Raw genomic sequence first — 19,023 nt, forward strand, 5'->3', positions numbered from 1 at the left:
CAGTGACCCAAGCCGGGAATCGAACCTGGGACCCTGGCGCTGTGAAGCCATAATGCTAACCACTATGCTACCGTGCTGCCCAAATGATGCAGGGACAGCCAGGGTTTCACCCAGCCGCCTCACCATCTCGAGGTGAACCGCGGGGCCCTATGGGCACCGGCCGGGAGGAGGGGGCGCTGGATGGCAAACCAGACCCATCTGATGGACTGGAGTCAGTGGCCACCAGCTTCCCTGAGTTTCACCCCTCTGATGAGGCCGCGTCTCGAAGCCAGCACCGAGAACAGGGCGGCACGGCTGTGGAAACGTGGAAAGCAGCTGGCTGCCTCCACCTCAGATGTGCTCCCTGGGGATACACCTAGACGCAGCAGTAGAGCACAGATGGCCAAGCACATCGAGGATCACTGAGGGCACTGGGGCGGGTGGAGGGGGGCGCGTGCGTGTAGGGCGGGGGGGTAGGTGGGGGGTAAGAGGTGCAGTGTGCGTTGGGGGAAGGGGGTTGGGGGTGCGAGGGAGGGTGGGGGTAGTGGGGTGGCACCATCAGGAGAGTGGGGCAGTGTTGTGCACTTGTAAGAGGAACATTAAAATCCCCTCACCACATGCAGTATGACGCCTCTGGCTCTTTGTTCCGCGATGCAGGCCGACCATCAATCCCATGCCCCATCCCCCCAGACATCCTTGCAACCCCCCGCCCACCTGAGACACTCTGCCCACGCACACCCGGCCGCGGACATGTGCCCGGGGCTGGGGCCCATCCCCTGGTAAATCGAAGCTTGGCCGCTGCCTCTGTGGTTCTGCCTCCCGCAGTGTTCAAGCACCGTGTCCACGGCATCCAGGTGTGACTGGGATGCTAGGCAATGAGCCCCACAAGCCCCGCCCACCACGGGGATCCATTGGGATGTGTGAAGTACTCACTTAACCACGATTGCCAATTCCAGAGGCCTCTGCGGTCAGTGGGAGTTATGGGTGGTCAGTGGGCCACACAGGCAGGAGCTAGGGTTGCCCCCCGTACAGGAACACAGAGTCCATGGGTTGGCACGGCGGATACACGCATAACTCTCCCCCCCATCCCCCACCCCCGCAGAGCCACCCCCCAGCCCCGATACCCCCCAGTCCCTCATGGCGGCCCACCGTCAACCGGGATTTCATCCCTCGATTGCCCCCCCCCCATCTGCTCTGAACACAGGGCAGCATGCCCAGTGCCCCCGGGCTCCCTGCCTGTGAGCGAAGATGGCTGTTCATCTCCCTGGCTCTCCGCAGCTGCCCATACGCCAGGTTCACCTTATTCAAAAGGATTACTAATCAGCACCAGCGTGACCACTTGCTGGGAAAGCCGCTGTACCACGGGAGGCCATAGGATCGATGGATAGATTATACATAGGTTTTTGATTAATATGGGGATCGGGGTTATGGGGAGAAGGCAGGAGAATGGGGATGAGAAACATATCAGCCATGATTGAATGGCGGAGCAGACTCGATGGGCCGAGTGGCCTAATTCTGCTCCGATGTCTAATGGTCTTATGGATCGTAGAATCCCTACAGTGCAGAAGGAGGCCATTCGGCCCATCGAGTCTGCGCTGGCTCTCGGAAAGAGCACCCCACTTAAGCACGCGTCTCCAACCTATCCCCGTAACCCAGTAACGACACATAACCTTTTTGACACGAAGGGGCAATTTATCATGGCCAATCCACCTAACCTGCACATCTTTGGACTGTGGGAGGAAACCCACGTACACACGGAGAGAATATGTAGACTCCACACAGGCAGTGACCCAAGCCAGGAATCGAACCTGGGACCCTGGAGCTGGGAGGCTGCAGTGCTAACCACTGTGTCACCGTGAAGCCCCGTCAATTGTATGGAAATAGGGCATAAGTGGTGATCATTAGTTTCTCGACGCGCTACGTTGGAATCCCGATTTCGCCTATGGGAGGAGAGCGGTTGCAACACAAACAGTTGGCGCTCGGCGCGGTTCCTGTTTTCCACCTCTCCCGCTATTCAACGGCCTCGTTTCGCTCGAGCGAGAGTGTTGAGGCCGGAACAGAATCGGTGCAATCTATAACAGCATAAGTAGCGGTGCTCTCTGAGCAATTCATCAACCATTAATGGACTAACATCCGCGCCACGTGGAACGCGATTGATTCCAATTAAAAACGGTGTTGGATTCGCGGGGGGCGGGATTGACACTCGAGAGGCCAACAAGATGCAGCCGCACATTGGCACTGCACCCCCCCACACATACTCATCCCAGCCAACAGGCTGCAGCCGCACATTGGCACTGCACCTCCCCCCCACACATACTCATCCCAGCCAACAAGATGGCAACACGGAGAACAGCACCCCAGGACGCGGAGCTGGAGACCTTGCTGGGCGTCGTGGAGGAGAACCGGCCCTCTCGGTACCCCAAGGTGGGAGGGGGGGGGGGGGTACCACCCGCCGCTGTACTGCAGGACTGGATGCAGGTGGCAGAGGCCGAGGGCGCCATGGGCCCCACCGCCAAGACCGGCAGCAATGCCGCAGAAAACTGCATGACTTACTCAGGGCAGCCAGGGTGAGTAGCCAGCAAGGTGCCCCAGCACCAACCCCTCCCACACACCCACCCGTAAACCCCACCCGGCGGGCGACCGGACCCCACCCTACGGCAGTGAGTGTGCTGCACACCCTGCACCACATGTCAGGACCCATACCGCCCGACATGTCCTGGGTGGCCTTTTCCTGGATGGGGAGGGGCAGAAAACGCAATGTTGGACAGTCAGGCGCATGCAGCGCTGCGGGTGGTAGCTGATGGTGACCAGGGTGCCCGGCGATGGCGGTCGGTATGGGTGCCGGCATCTGGTAAAGGATGGGGGTTCAGTCACCTTCGTGTAGGTGGGGGGGGGGGGGGGGGGGCTACAGGTGTGTGGGATGGGAGTTGGTGCCAACGGGCACAGTGCTGCCTACTCGTCCTGGCCGCCCTGAGGAGGGTGGCAGACGCCTTCCCACCCCGGGGCACAGGGTGGCCGCCTCTCCTCCAGGGCGTCTAGCAGGGTCTCCAGCTCCGCGTCCGCAAACCGGGGTGCCGCTCTCCGTGCTGCCATCTTGTTGGCTGGGGTGAGTGTGTGTGGGGAGCGGAGTGCTGATTTGTGGCTGCAGCTTGTCAGCCTCACGAGTGTCGATCCCCACTCTGGCACATCCAACACCGTTTCCCATTGGAATCGCTCGTTTTCCACGTGTTGTCGGTGCTAGCCCATTAACGGTTGATGATTTGACCCGGGGGCGGTACTAATTTTACTATGGTAGAAGTCCACCAATTGTGTCCCGGCATCAACACTTGTCTCTGAAACAGAGAACCCCGCCCCAGACCCACCGGGGTACTGCACTGCACTGCAGACCCTGCCCCCACATGTCCCTCTCCCTCCCCCATCCCCACACCCACACCTAACCGTTCCCCCTGGCACCCTGTCCTCTGCACTCCTTGCCCTGTCAGTGCCTGGCACTGTCGGGGCCTTTGGCCCTGATGTCCATCCCTGCTGCCTGCGGTAAGGTTGGCTGGCACTACCCATGCCAGCGGTACATTCTGCGGCTCCCGTCCAGTGCCCTCCGTGGGTGGGCCATGTGCTGCAACACCGGCGGGTGTTCGGCAGTTTGTGGGGGGGTGGATTTGGTGGGTGGGATGCAGGGTTGGTGGGGTGGACGCTGAGGGCTGGGGTGCGGGGTGGAGGGTGGGGGCTCGGGAGCAGGGTTGGTGTGGTTGAGTGTGGGGGCTCGGGTGCAGGGTTGGTGTGGTTGAGGGTGGGGGCTCGGGTGCAGGGTTGGTGTGGTTGAGGGTGGGGGTGCAGGGTTGATGGGGTGGGTGCACCCATTCGGTCAGTGTCACTCAGCGTAACCATGTGCCAATATGTGCGGTCAGTGGGGTGCACAGCAAGATGGCTTTCATGCAGGCCATGGCATTGACGGTTCATGCCTGGGTGCCCCTGTCCCTTGGGGGGGCCATCCCGACCCCACGCGCCTCTGCGTGTCCTACCTTTTCTCTCTCCCTTAGCGGCTACGGCACCTGTTTCCCATCGCGGGATTCTCCAAGAATGGCGCGAACCACTCCGGCATCAGGCAAACCGGAAGTTACGGAATCCTCCGCACTTCCGGGGGATTAGCTGGTGGCAGAGGTGTTGGCGCCGCACCAACTGGCGGTGAAGGACCGGCGCGAGCTGGCGCATGCGCAGGGGGGTGTCTTCTCCGCACAGGCCATGGCGGAGCCCTACGGAGGCCGGTGCGGAAGGAAGGAGTGCCCCCACGGTACAGGCCCGCCTGCAGATCGGTGGGCCCCGTTCACGGGCTAGACCACCATGGGGCCTCCCACCCCCTCACCCGGAGCCAGATCCCCCCACGCGCCTCCCCCCCCCCCCCCGAGGACTCCACCACACGGCCTACCAGCCAGGTCCCGCCGTGATGGATCATGTCCATTTCACGCCGGCGGGACTGGCCAGGGACTGGCCAGGAACTGGCGGCCGCTCGGCCCATCGGGGCCCGGAGTATTGCCGGGGAAGCCGCTGCCAACGGACCGCGACCGGCGAGGCGTAAACCCCGCCCCCGCCCGAAAACCGGCGCTGGAGAATACGTCAGCCGGTGTCGGAGCGGCAGGGCAGGATTCACGCCGCCTCCCAGGGATTCACCGACCCGGCGGGGGGGTCGTTGAATCCCGCCCCTGATTTTTGAAACCACAAGTGAACCTCGCCATCGGTAATTCTTCCCGGCGGAGGTGGAGCGTCGCGGAGGCGAAGGTGGAGCATCGCGGAGGCAGAGGCGGAGCATCGCGGAGGCGGAGCATCTCGGAGGCGGAGGTGGAGCATCGCAGAGGCGGAGGTGGAGCAGCGCGGAGGCGGAGCATCGCGGAGGCGGAGGTGGAGCATCGCGGAGGCGGAGCATCGCGGAGGCGTAGGTGGAGCATCGCGGAGGCGGAGCATCGCGGAGGTGGAGCATCGCGGAGGCGGAGGCGGAGCATCGCGGAGGTGGAGCATCGCGGAGGCAGAGCATCGCGGAGGCGGAGGTGGAGCATGGTGGAGGCGGAGCATAGCAGAGGCGGAGGTGGAGCATGGCGGAGGTGGAGCATGGCGGACGCAGAGGTGGAGCATGGCGGAGGTGGAGCATCGCGGAGGCGGAGGTGGAGCATGGCGGAGGTGGAGCATGGCGGACGCAGAGGTGGAGCATGGCGGGGGTGGAGCATCGCGGAGGCGGAGGTGGAGCATGGCGGAGGTGGAGCATCGCGGAGGCGGAGGTGGAGCATGGCGGAGGAGGAGCATCGCGGAGGCGGAGGTGGAGCATTGCGGAGGCGGAGGTGGAGCATGGCGGAGGAGGAGCATCGCGGAGGCGGAGCATGGCGGAGGTGGAGCATCGCGGAGGCGGAGCATGGCGGAGGCGGAGGTGGAGCATGGCGGAGGCGGAGCATCGCGGAGGCGGAGGTGGAGCATGGCGGAGACAGAGCATGGCGGAGGTGGAGGTGGAGCCTGGCGGAGGTGGAGCATGGCGGAGGTGGAGCATGGTGGAGGTGGAGGTGGAGCATGGCGGAGGCGGAGGTGGAGCATCGCGGAGTCGGAGGTGGAGCATGGCGGAGGTGGAGCATCGCGGAGGCGGAGCATCGCGGAGGCGGTAGTGTTGCATCGCGGAGGCGGAGCATCGCGGAGGCGGAGTCAGAGCATCGCGGAGGCGGAGGTGGAGCATCGCGGAGGCGGAGTCGGAGCATCGCGGAGGCGGAGCACGCGCGGAGGCGGAGCACGCGCGGAGGCGGAGCATCGCGGAGGCGGAGCACGCGCGGAGGCGGAGGCGGAGCATCGCGGAGGCGGAGCACGTGGAAGCGGAGGCGGAGCATCACAGAGGTGGAGCACACAGAGGTGGAGCATCGCGGAGGCGGAGCACGTGGAAGCGGAGGCGGAGCATCACAGAGGTGGAGCATCACAGAGGTGGAGCATCGCGGAGGCGGAGCACGTGGAAGCGGAGGCGGAGCATCACAGAGACGGAGCATTGCGCAGGCGTCTGCTGTATGTGCGGATTCAAATGCATTGATGCCACTGTCAAGGCCCCTGAAGCAGGGCATTCTGTCGGCCGCCCGGCGCCGGCTATGATTTTCGCCTCACCGCGCGATTCTCCGCCCAATCACCTTTCCCGATTGCGGGGCGAAATTCTCCCCCAGCGGCGCGATGTCCGCCGACTGGCGCCAAAAACGGCGCCAATCAGACAGGCATCGCGCCGTCCCAAAGGTGCGGAATGCTCCGCATCTTTGGGGGCCGAGCCCCAACATTAAGGGGCTAGGCCGGCGCCGGAGGGATTTCCGCCCCACCAGCTGGCGGATATGGCGTTTGTTGCCCCGCCAGCTGGCGCGGAAATGCGGCGCATGCGCGGGAGCGTCAGCGGCCGCCGACAGTTTCCCGCGCATGCGCAGTGGGGAGAGTCTCTTCCACCTCCGCCATGGTGGAGGCCGTGGCGGAGGCGGAAGGGAAAGAGTGCCCCCACGGCACAGGCCCGCCCACGGATCGGTGGGCCCCGATCGCGGGCCAGGCCACCGTGGGGGCACCCTCCGGGGTCAGATCGCCCCGCGCCCCCCCAGGACCCCGGAGCCCGCCCACGCCGCCTGGTCCCGCCGGTAAATACCAGCTTTGATTTACGCTGGCGGGACAGGCAATTTCTGGGCGGGACTTCGGCCCATCCGGGCCGGAGAATTGAGCGGGGGGTCCCGCCAACCGACGCGGCCCGATTCCCGCCCCCGCCCAATTTCCGGTACCGGAGACTTCGGCGGGGGCGGGATTCACGGCGGCCAACGGCCATTCTCCGACCTGGTGGGGAGTCGGAGAATGACGCCCCCGGTGTCGGCCGACGAAGAACTCCGCCCTTTATTTTCAAATAAGCTTTGTCCAATTTTCAAATGCTAAAGCTGCAAAACACAGCCTTTCCCTTTCTGGGTGACAATGTACCCACTGTGTTTATCAAATCTCTGGAATCTGAGCCTTGTCAATGCTGGTCATTTGTGGGAATTCACAACAGGAATAAATATATTCAGCAGGATGGAGCAGTGGCTTTGAAGGAATGTGGTACGATTCTGTTCACAATGCGGATTTTGCTTGATGCGTCGTTTTGTTTTGCGAGTGTACTCATCCGTTCTTTCTTTCTCTCAGGTGTTGACTCGACTGCTGAGGCAGCACAGCCCAGGCATTGAACCTGTGATGTTCAGCTACTCAATGTATAAACATGCTGACTATCAAAGTTCGCACCTCCCCTCTCCCAGCATGTTTTGTTAAACAGAATAAATCTTTGCCGAACAGACAACACCGAGGCAGAGAATGCTGACGGAATTCATTCACACGTGCCAAATGAACCTTAAGACTAGCTGGAATGATCTGACCTGTGCTGTAACTATTGTTGGAGCTCCGACCATAATATTCAAGTATTCCCAATTTACAACCATGTAAACCTATCCCAGCCATGCACATTTGCTTGATTTCTAATACTGATACTTTCTTTTACCCTTTCTGTATTTTTGCAGATGATACATCCGTTCACATTCCATCAGTTTATTTAGACTATAGCAACTAGTTTTACACACTGTTACTGAACGTAAGGACATAAGAACTAGGAGCAAGATTAGGCAATTCAGCCCCTCAAACCCATTCAATGCGATCATGGCTGATCTCATCTCGCCCTCAACTCCACTTTGCTGCCTGTTCTCCACAACCCGTCAACCCATTACTCATTAAATGTGTCTGTCTCCCCCTTAAATTTACTCAATGCCCCAGCATCCATTGCATTCTTGGGTAGCGAGTTCCACAGATTCACAGAGGTTTGAGAGAAAGAGCCTGACTTGATGATGCAATGAGGCCATTAACTTGCGAGATTCGCGATGCTCGCAACGTCTCGCGAGATTCAACGGAATCTCACAAGGCGTCGCAATCTGGATCTTGCCCTCACTGGGCGAGGTTCACATTAGCAACTTTGAGATAGCCAGTCGGCTCATTTAAATATGTCTGCGCTGGATTCTCCCGCCGCCCGAGACCTAACGGGTCCTCAGCACGGCGTTGTTTCGCACTGGTCCACACAAACATGGACCAGGCGTGAGGGCATCTGGGGCGTGAGAGGGGTGTTCTCCCAGGCCATTAGAGATGGTCGTCTCTGGGCAAGGTGGTACCCAGGCACTCCCACTGGCACCTTCGCACTGCCAGCCAGGCACCCTGCCCCAGGCTTTCCACTGTGGTCGCCACTCTTGCTGTCTGGCCTGGGTGTTATGTAATGCCGGAAACCTCTCCTGCGACTGAAGGCTTTGAGGCTCCTCCAATCAGCCTTGCCATTGCAGGAATGTCACTGACACCCCTCCTGGATTTCACGGGTCCACCTTTGCACCTCTGGCAGCTGAAGGAGGAACTTGGCCAGAGGCACGGCATCTGGTTGTGGGACAGCTGGGACCTGGTGTCCAGCTGACCTCCGACTTCCCGATCCCGGGGACGTTCCTGCCTCCACCTGATGTGTATCAGGAGCTGTGTGCTGCTCACCAGACAGTGACCCAGAAAGCTGTCTGCTAAGGTCACCCACCAAGGTGTGTGTGCCTCTGCGCTGACAGATGGAGCAGGTGACAGATGTGATGCCTCTTCAGTACCTTCCTCAGCAATCTCTGAGATGTTACCGAGGGTTCCGGGGGGGTGAGGTCCACCCTCATCTAATGTGCTCCTGCAAGGCAACGGACATGGTTTCAGTAAATGGGAAGGTCAGGGGTCTGGGCAGTAAATAATTCACTTGAGACAGGGATCTGGATGATGGTGCAATGGATACTCACCTCTCTTGCAGTCAGTCACGGCTCGCTCCTGGCTCCCCACTGCAGCGCCATAGTTCGTTCTTCATAGTGTGAGGAGTCTGAGCTCAGGTATCTCCATTCCATCTTCTCCCTCTCCATATTATTATGGGCCACCTCCTCCTGCTGGGACACAAAGAGGACATTGCGAGCCGGGCGTCTGCAGCTTGGGGGTCTACAGCGATTGGCACCATGCCTGGGCAGAAAGGGGTGGTGATGAGGAGTTGCAGGGGGTTTGGAGGAAGATGCTGGGAGGTTGGGTGTTGGGAGGCTGTGAGGTGGCAGCAAATGGATTAAGGGTGACATGCCGGCGATGGCGGGTGGGACTGGTGCCAGAGTTGCCAGCATGTTGTCATAGAATCATAGAAACCCTACAGTGCAGAGGAGGCCCAGCGAGTCTGCACCAACCCTCCGAAAGAGCACCCCACCCAGGCCCAATCCCCCGGCTTATTCCCGTAACTCCACCTAACCTTTGGACACTAAGGGGTAATTTATCATGGCCAACCCACCTAACCTGCACACCTTTGGACTGTGGGAGGAAACCGGAGCACTCGGAGGAAACCCAGGCAGACACCGGGATGACGTGCAAACTCCACACAGTCACCCAAGGTCAGTTTTGAACCCAAGTCCCTGGCGCTGTGAGGCAGCGGTGCTAACCACTGTGTCACCGTGACGCCCACTCATCCTTGCAGCACGTAAAAGGCCATTCATCGTCTTGCAGTATTGGACTCTTGTCCTCTTTGGCTTGACTGGGAATGAAGCTGAGAAACCGATTAACGGCAGCTCCCCTTGATTGCAGTACTCAGCTGAGCCCCGGTTCGGATGAATCAGGTGCCTCGGGAGCACTAATTGGATGAAGCGGGGGCAGATCGCGATCAAAATCACAGCGGCAGCGTATTGATTCCCACGCCGAGATAACACCGAGCAATTTTTTGGGAAAATTCCTCCCAATGCTCTGGGGAACATGGGTTCAAATCCCACTGCGGCAGCTGGTGGAATTTAAATTCAATTGATTAACAAGTTCAATTAATTAAAAAATATGGAATTGAAAGCTCGTCTCAGTGATGATGAGCATGAACCTAATATCGATTGTAGTTAAAAACCCATGTTCACTAATGGTCTTTCGGGAAGGAAATCTGCCATCCTTACCTGGCATGGCTTACAGCTGACTCCAGACCCACGACAATGTGGTTGACTCAGCTGTTCTCAAGGACAATTAGGGATGAGCAACAAATACTTGCCTTGCCAGCGATACGCACATCATTTCATCCCATGAAAGAAAAAAACAATCAGATCTGTAATTGGTCATTTTTTTACCCCTTTGACTTTTGTTTATCCGTCTCTTTGCTGTTTGTAGTGTATATAAATGATTTGGAGGAAAATGTAACTGGTCTGATTAGTAAGTTTGCGGCTGACACAAAGGTTGGTCGATTTGCGGATAGCGATGAGGACTGTCGGAGGATACAGCAGGATTTAGATCGTTTGGAGACTTGGGCAGATGGAGTTTAATCCGGACAAATGTGAGGTAATGCATTTTGGAAGGTCTAATACAGGTAGGGAATATACAGTGAATGGTAGAACCCTCAAGAGTATTGACAGTCAGAGAGATCTAGGTGTACAGGTCCACAGGTCACTGAAAGGGGCAACACAGGTGGAGAAGGTAGTCAAGAAGGCATACGGCATGCTTGCCTTCATTGGTCAAGGCATTGAGTATAAAAATTGGCAAGTCATGTTGCAGCTGTATAGAACCTTAGTTAGGTCACACTTGGAGTATAGTGTTCGATTCTAGTCGCCACACCACCAGAAGGATGTGGGGGCTTTAGAGAGGGTGCAGAAGAGATTTACCAGAATGTTGCCTGGTATGGAGGGCATTAGCTATGAGGAGCAGTTGAATAAACTCAGTTTGTTCTCACTGGAACGAAGGAGGTTGAGGGGCGACCTGATAGAGGTCTACAAAATTATGAGAGGCATAGACAGAGTGGATAGTCAGAGTCTTTTTCCCAGGACAGAGGGGTCAATTACTAGGGGGCATAAGTTTAAGGTGCGAGGGCCAAGGTTTAGAGGAGATGTACGAGACAAGTTTTTTACACAGAGAGTAGTGGGTGCCTGGAACTCGCTGCCGGAGGAGGTGGTGGAAGCAGGGACGATAAGGACGTTTAAGGAGCATCTTGACAAATACATGAATAGGATGGGAATAGAGGGATACGGACCCCGGAAGTGTAGAAGATTTTAATTGAGACGGGCAGCATGGTCGGCACAGGCTTGGAGGGCTGAGTGGCCTGTTCTTGTGCTGTACTTTTCTTTGTTCTTTGTTCTTTGTTTGTCAACAAACGCTAGGCTGCCAAATCTCAGTCAGCAAGTGAGGGAATGCTTTGGGATAAGACTAGTTTCAGATCCCTGTGTCTCCTTAGGGTGCCCTGACTCAAAGAACATGGGGTACATATTGGGGAACTAGAGGGGGGGGGAGATTACCAAAGGTGGGATGGGATGGCGGTGTGGCGAGAGGCGTGAAATGACATCCGAATGTCTTTCTACTCTGAATGAGCTTCGGGGCATATGCGTCTGTGCTGTCCCTGAGCTTTTATGTTTGAAAAGCCAAGAGGAAAGTCAGCACCTGAACACTGAGACTGCGTATTCTTACTTTCAATGGATTAGACGCCTGATTGATAAGGCCGTGTTTCAATGAACAGTCCACTACGCTGATAGCGGCTCAACTTGCATAATTCTTGCTACGGTTACTGATATGATTTTGAAATCTAATCGCTGTTCTTATCCACAGCTAAATGGAATTGCATTATCGTCAATTCATGTTTTAACTTCAGCTGAGGGTTGGGGTTTAATGAATCTGAGTTTGCAGGGAAGAAGAGATAGGAAAATAACAAGATATTTAACCTCTGTGAGGCATGAAACAGAGTTAGTCTCAAGGATTTGATATATTTTTTTATTTTGCATACTCTGCAAATAAACATCCCAGGCATAATATGAAAAACCTTTAACGCTTCCTGTCAGGTGAGGCAATGATTCTTTGGTTCACTTTAGAATGACCACAAATGCTTCATCCTTGTGTTTTGCTTTGTCTGTTAATGGGTTTAAGTGTTCACTTTCTCAAGGTGGGTCACACTTCTGGGCCTTCCTTTGAAACCTGACAGAAAATATGAGATAAAACTATTTCCTAATGTTCCTTTGGGTGGATTTTCTTTCACCTACATTTGGGCAGGATATTTTGGATGGTGATGTTTCCCGACCCGCCACCCGAGAAGTCAACACATTCCTGCCAATCACAGCGCCGCAATAATGTAACACTCCTCAGAGTGTTCATTGGCTGGAGATGGCATTTCCAGCCCTCGTTTGGGTACAAGTTCAACCTCAGAGAGCTGCCGATAAGTCTGGTTAGCTGGCAGCTCTGTGGGCTCAATAGCGCCGGTGACAGCAGTGGCCAAGACCGGGATTGCAGGCGGTTCCCAGATTCTAAGATCTGGAGCCCAGGAGCAGGTAAGGGTCTCAGCATGGAGGAAAGATGAGGCCTGGAGGGGAGGACTGGGGGGGTGGGCTGTTCTGTGCTAATTTTGCAATGCGTGACTCAGAAATAATACCCCCGCAATGTGCCTTGTCCTAAGCTCCATATTGTCCAATGGAAGTACACACAACTAATCCAAGAAATACTTTCAGTGAGCGTCCCAGCAACATTGGGAGGTGGCGGTGCAGGTGTGCAGCTTTCCCGTGTTGGCACACAGGCTGGGAAAGACTGTGGCCATCCCAACATGTAGTCGTGCTGTTGGATGAACCCTCCAGAGAATCCCTAGTGCAGAAGGAGGCCATTCAGCCCATCAAGTCTGCACCGACCCTCTGAAAGAGCACCCTACCCAGGCCCCCTCTCCCGCCCTATCTCCGTAAACCTTGCACATCTTTTCACTGCGGGAGGAAATCGGAGCGCCACGCAGACACCGGGAAAATGTGCAAACTCCACACAGACACCCGAGGTCGGGTGAGGCAGCAGTGCTAACCACTGTGTCACCGTGCCTTCACAAAAGATCCTTCTTAATGGGTAATGAGGGGAGACTGCGACCCTGGCATTTCTGCATTTCAGGAGCTTATTGTTGGTACATTGTTTATATTATAATGAGTATATTAATAATGCAAAGCCATCATTACTAATTATGAAATATTTCACATCCACTTTGTGAAAGTTGTGTTGTTGCATTTCCCTACTGCTCCATAATGAGATTCTGGTTACTAGCTGTTGACATTTTGTCCAAATGTATTTTCCATGGCCATCTTCATTCCAAACAGCTCTAGTTTTTTAAAAGCCCAGTGGGATTCCTAATTGCCTGAGGATAACCATTTTTGATAAGATGTTAACTCAGCAAGAATTTGTCCCGAAACATATTGACAATCAGTGAATAATGCATTTTTGTTTTCTTTGTGAAATAGTGTAAGCCCCATCGGCACTTGACATGCGAGCCCTGCACAGGGTCTCTGTTGCATTGTCAGTGAAAGTAGGAGGTGCACCTCCCGTGCTGGCCATGGAGTGAATGGTCGCACATTTGGGGGTTCATGGAGTGAATGGGGGAGTGGGGGGGGCGGGGGGGGAGGCGATGGAGGTTTGGGAGGCCGAGGGCGAAGGAGTTCTCGTATTTTTCACATGTGCATCGGGTGTGTTCCCAGATCGACTATTTTGTTATGGACAAGGCACTGCAGACGGGGGTAGCTGATACGGAATACTCAGCAATTCCGACCACGTGCCGCTCTCGGTGGATTTGCGGGTCGTGCAGGAGGAGTCCCAACGGCCGCAGTGGGGGTCCAATGTTGGTGGATGATGGGGTGTGTGAGTGGGTGGGGGCTGCCGTACAGGGCTATGTGGAGCTGGATGATAAGGGGGAGGTTACAGCCGCCACATTGTGGGAGGCACTTCAGGCGGTACTTAGGGGTGAATTTATTTAGATCCTGGTGCATAGGGTGGATTGAAAGGAGAGGGCAAAACTGGTCGAGGGGATTCCGAGGGTGGACTGGAGGTACTCGGTGGTGCCAGAGGTGGGGATGTTGAAGGAGAAGCAGAGGCTCCCGATGGAGTTTGGGTTTGTGTCCACAGGGAAGGAGGTGGGGCAATTGCAGAGGGCCAGAGGGGCGGTGTACGAGTATGGGGGAAAAGCAAGTAGGATTCTGGCCCATCAGCTGAGGAAGCAGGCAGCGGCAAGGGAGATTGGTAGGGTGAGGGACGAGTGGGGTAAGGTGGTGACGGACCCAGAGGGGGTGAATGGGGTATTCAAAGCCTTCTGCAGGAGGCTGTACGAGTTGGAGCCACAGACTGGGGAGAGGGGATGAGAAGATTCCTGGTTGGAGTCCCCTAGGGTGGAGGGGGAAAGGGTGCAGGGGCTGGGGGCCCCATTCTGGGTTGAGGGAGGCGATGGACGGCATGGGTGCAATGCAGGCAGGGAAAGCTCCGGATAGGATGGGTTCCCAGTAAAGTTTTATAAGAGTTTGGTGTGGAGCTGGGGCCACAGCCAGTGAGGATCTACGATGAGGCGAGGGATAGGAGGGAGCTTCCCCCAACATTGTCGCAGGCTTCCATCTCCCTCATCATGAAGAAAGATAAGGACAAGGAGCAATGTGGGTCGGACCGCCCGATATCTCTGCTGAATGTCGCTGCAAAGTTGTTGGCAAAGATGCTGCCGTCACGAATAGAGGACTGTGTGCGGGGGGGGGGTGTTTGAGGAGGATCAGACGGGAGTTGTGAAGGGAAGGCAGTTGTTGGCGAATGTACACAGGCTGCTTAATGTGATTTTGATGCCCTTGGAGGGACAGGTGGTTGATGCAGTGGCGGCAATGGACGCAAAGAAGGCCTTTGATCTGGTGGAGTGAGTGTATTTGATGGGCTGGTTCGGGTTTGGTCGGGGTTTGTGGATTGGGTTCGGTTGTTGTACAGGGCGCCGGGGGCGAGCGTTTGGATGAACAGGACGAGGTTGGCGTTCTTCAGGTTACATCGGGGGACGAGGCAGGGGTGCCCGCTCTACCCGTTGCTTTTCGCCTTGGCGATAGAGCCGTTGTCCATGGCGCTTAGGGCTTTGTGGGCTGGAAAGGGATTGAGCAGGGGTGTGCCAAGTATAGAGTTTCCCTATATGCGGACGATTTGTTGTTATACATTTTTGGTCCGTGGGCAGCATTGAAAGGATTAGGGAGATCTTGAGGGAACTTGGCCGTTTTTCAGCATACAAATTGAATATGGGGAAGAGCGAGGTGTTCCCGATTAATGCTAGAGGGCAGGGGGAGAGGTTAGGGGAGTTGTCATTCTGGGTGCTGGGGCGTGTTTTCGGTATCTAGGGACCCCGCTGCTGCGGAGCTGGGCCCAGGTACACAAATTGAACTTAGTACCACTGGTGGAGGGAATGAAGGCAGATTTCGAGAGGTGGGCTGTGTTGCCGCTATCACTAGCTGGGCGCGTGCAGTCGGTGAAAGTGACGCTGTTGCCCGGATTCTTCTTCGTGTTCCAGAAATTCCCTGGGTTCGATTGTCCGTTACTGAGACTAAGTGTTGATGCCGGGGCAGGACTCGTAGACTTTCGTAACAGCAAGACTTACGTCGGCCCTGAAACGATTCAGAGACTGCTGAGGAGCTGGCACTGGCGCCACGTGGAAAATAATCAATTCCAAAGGAAAACAGTGCGGGATTCACCAGGTCCGGAATTGACACTTGAGAGGCTGACAAACCGCAGCCGCATATACACATTACACTCCCCACACACACACACTCATCCCAGCCAACAAAGTGGTTGGAGAAGGTCAAGCTGGCCTTGCGGGGTCGGAGGAGGGGGTCACCCGGAAATGGAAACCGTTCATTGATTTCTTCAAGGTGAATTGAGGCGTCAGTGGGGACGGGGGGGATTGCGGGATGGGGCAAAGGGATAAGGGGGTTAAATTAGGAAGGCAGGGTGCAGTGGGGTGTTGGTATCGAGAGAGGTTTGGGGATTTGTGGTTTCTATTCATGGTGATGTTTTGGTCTACTGATATTTTTGTGTATATATGTAAAAAGCCTTGAATAAAAATATATAGTTTTAATATAAATCAATAGATAAAGGGGCAGCACGGTAGCATTGTGAATAGCACAATTGCTTCACAGCTCCAGGATTCCAGGTTCGATTCCGGCTTGGGTCACTGTCTGCGGAGTCTGCACATTCTCCCCGTGTGTGCGTGGGTTTCCTCCGGGTGCTCCGGTTTCCTCCCACAGTCCAAAGATGTGCAGGTTAGGTGGATTGGTCATCAAAAATTGCCCTTAGTGTCCAGAATTGCGTGTTGGGTGGGGTTACTGGGTTATGGGGATAGGGTGGAGGTGTGGACCTTGGGTAGGGTGCTCTTTCCAAGAGTCGGTGCAGACTCGATGGGCCGAATGGCCTCCTTCTGCACTGTAAATTCTATGATAAAGAAAATGTATGGTGTGCCCCTGACAGCACAAAGCCACAGCCAAGCTAGCCGAAGAGCAGGTAGGTCTAACGAGGAGGGGGTGGGATATGTTGGTTGGGTGGGCGGGGGGGGGGGGGGTGGTGCAGTTTCCATTAATTTTGTGCGGGGGCTATGATTGCAGTGGAGGGGCCCAGTCACGGTCAAGGCTTCTGATGGGTGGAGCAGAAAAATTGCTCGTTTTACCCGGAACAAAAGCAGACTTGCTCCTCCTGTCTCACAAGCAACGCCGTAAAGACATTTGCCTTTTGGATGCACTTCTTTTCTTCTTTCCCGAGGCCGGGAAACCCAGCCCTTTGTTTGTGTTCTTTATTCGTCCACGGGATATGGGCGTGACTGGCTGGGCCAGCACTTATTGCCCATCCCTGAGGGCATTTAACAGTCAACCGCATTGCTGTGGGTCTGGGGTCAGACCAGGTAAGGACGACAGATCTCCTACCCTAAAGGACATTTGTGTTTTCACGACAATCGACAATGGTTTCCTAGTCACCATTGGACTTTCAATTCCCGATTTTTATTGAATTCAAATTCTACCGTCTGTTGTGTTCTGCGACCTTGTCTTTGAAATGATTCATACAGAACTGCGGGTGACTTAACTAGAATGATGATTTATTGATTTACACTTGGTAAGGTAACAAACAGAATGCTGTACAGACTAAGTTACTGTTTGAGTTACATGGACTCTCCTTGAACGACCCCTATATGCGAATATCCTGGTGTACGCCTTACAACCATCTGCCGATAGCCGGATGTCACATGACTGATGTCTGACGCCACCTGCTGGTTGGAGGTCACATAGCTAAGTGTACACAATATTGTTCACCGGCGTATCACCGCACCATCTGCTTCGAACCCGGGTCCCCAGAGCATGATTCTGGCTCTCTGGATTATTAGTCCAGTGACAATACAACTACACCACTGCCTCCCCTATGTGGCTAAAAATAGAATCACAGTTAAAATGAAGGTGTGCATCCTCGGTAAGATATCTAAATTACCAACCAGCTTCATGTCCAGGGATTACCCACTTGGATGCTGAAACAAGTATGTTGGAGAAGTCACAGGCCCAGTTTAGGCAAAGAGCTTGATTTCTCCAGAGGACAGACGGAGCCCACATCACACACACACAGGCTAGCTGACCGCACAATCACACACTCACATTCATCCCAATCAAATCTTTATTTTTTTTGTACTCGTCCTGGTGGATCAAAAGCTATCAAAACCACTAAACCAATCACCATCTTACAGACAAAACTAATGAGAGATGCTGGGAACACAGTGTCCCTGCAGGCAGGCATTTCAATCTTCTCATATCCTAACATCATCTATTTTGACTGATAGGGCAGCTATCAGGCGCAGTAGCTGTGATGTAAGGCAGTCTGTTTCTTCGCGAGAGACATGGAGCGATATTCAATGGAGCTGATGTGTGTCTCTCCCGCCAACAGGAGTAGATGGCAGGGGCCCTGCGTTACCTCGTTTAGGGAAGGCCGATCACAAGAAACGCTAACTGGATCTTAATTGGAGAGCAGTGGGCTTCACCCGGAATCAAGGACCCTGGGGACAGATGCTGTCCACACCACCCCACCCCTCCACCCCCGGTGAGAACTGCCAGCCAATCAGCGGCCAGCAGCTCCATTGAATTGAGGTCCCGCTGGGGAGACGGTGGAGGCAGCCAATAGGCCACCCGCCTGAGGCTGGGTTTGTTGCTGGATCCCAGGCCACAAGTGGGCGATGGCGGGAGAGGGGGGTTTGTGGGGTGCAGGTCATAGGTGAGAGAGGGGTCAACAGCAAGGTGGGGCCTCAACTGGACTCCCTTCCCAATTCCAGGTCTCTCAGTCAGGCACTGAGTGCCTTTAAACATGAGACCCCACATGCGACCCCACACAGGTTTGCTTGCTGTGCTCCCCATAGGGAAAGCTGCATTTGGGTTAATATTAGCTTCATGGGATGAAACCATTAACTGGCAAGAGGGCAGGAAGGTCATCCATGGGCCTTCTCGCTATAGACTTAATCAGGCTGGAGACAAGAAGGCAGAGGAGTCCCCACTCTGCCACCTGATTAAATGCCTCCCACCACCAAACTCACCACCGGGGAGAGCATTAAATTCCACCCTCGCATATCTAGGTCATGGACTAGTTTGCAATCATAGAGGAGGAAGTTGTCTAAAGTGCCAACAGTAGGTTGATTTGATTTGATTTATTGTCACATCGAATGAAAATGAAAATAATTTTTCTGCGGCCGAGGGAATGTTCATAGTACGTACATAGTAGACAAATAGAATAATCAACAGAGAGCATTGACAAATGGTACATCGAAAAACAGTGATTGGTTACAATGCGGAATAAGGGGCCAAACAAAGCAAATACATGAGCAAGAGCAGCATGGGGTATTGTGAATAGTGTTCTTACAGGGAACAGATCAGTCCAAGGGGGAGTCGTTGAGGAGTCTTGTAGCTGTGGGGAAGAAGCTGTTCCTATGTCTGGATGTGCGGGTCTTCAGACTTCTCTACCTTCTGTCTGATGGAAGGTCTGGAAGAAGGCAATGCCTGGGTGGGTGGGGTCTCTGACAATGCTGTCTGCCTTCCTGAGGCAGCGGGAAGTGTATGCAGAATCAATGTGGGGGTGGCAAGTTTGAGTGATGCGCTGGGCTGAGTTCACCACACTCTGCAGGTTCTTGCGATCTTGGACCGAGCAGTTGCTATACCAGGCTGTGATGCAGCCGGATAGGATGCTCTCTATCGCACATCTGTAGAAGTTTGTGAGAGTCGATGCAGA

This window comes from Scyliorhinus torazame, chromosome 11 (assembly GCF_047496885.1).
Source record: "Scyliorhinus torazame isolate Kashiwa2021f chromosome 11, sScyTor2.1, whole genome shotgun sequence".
Classification (NCBI taxonomy): domain Eukaryota; kingdom Metazoa; phylum Chordata; class Chondrichthyes; order Carcharhiniformes; family Scyliorhinidae; genus Scyliorhinus; species Scyliorhinus torazame.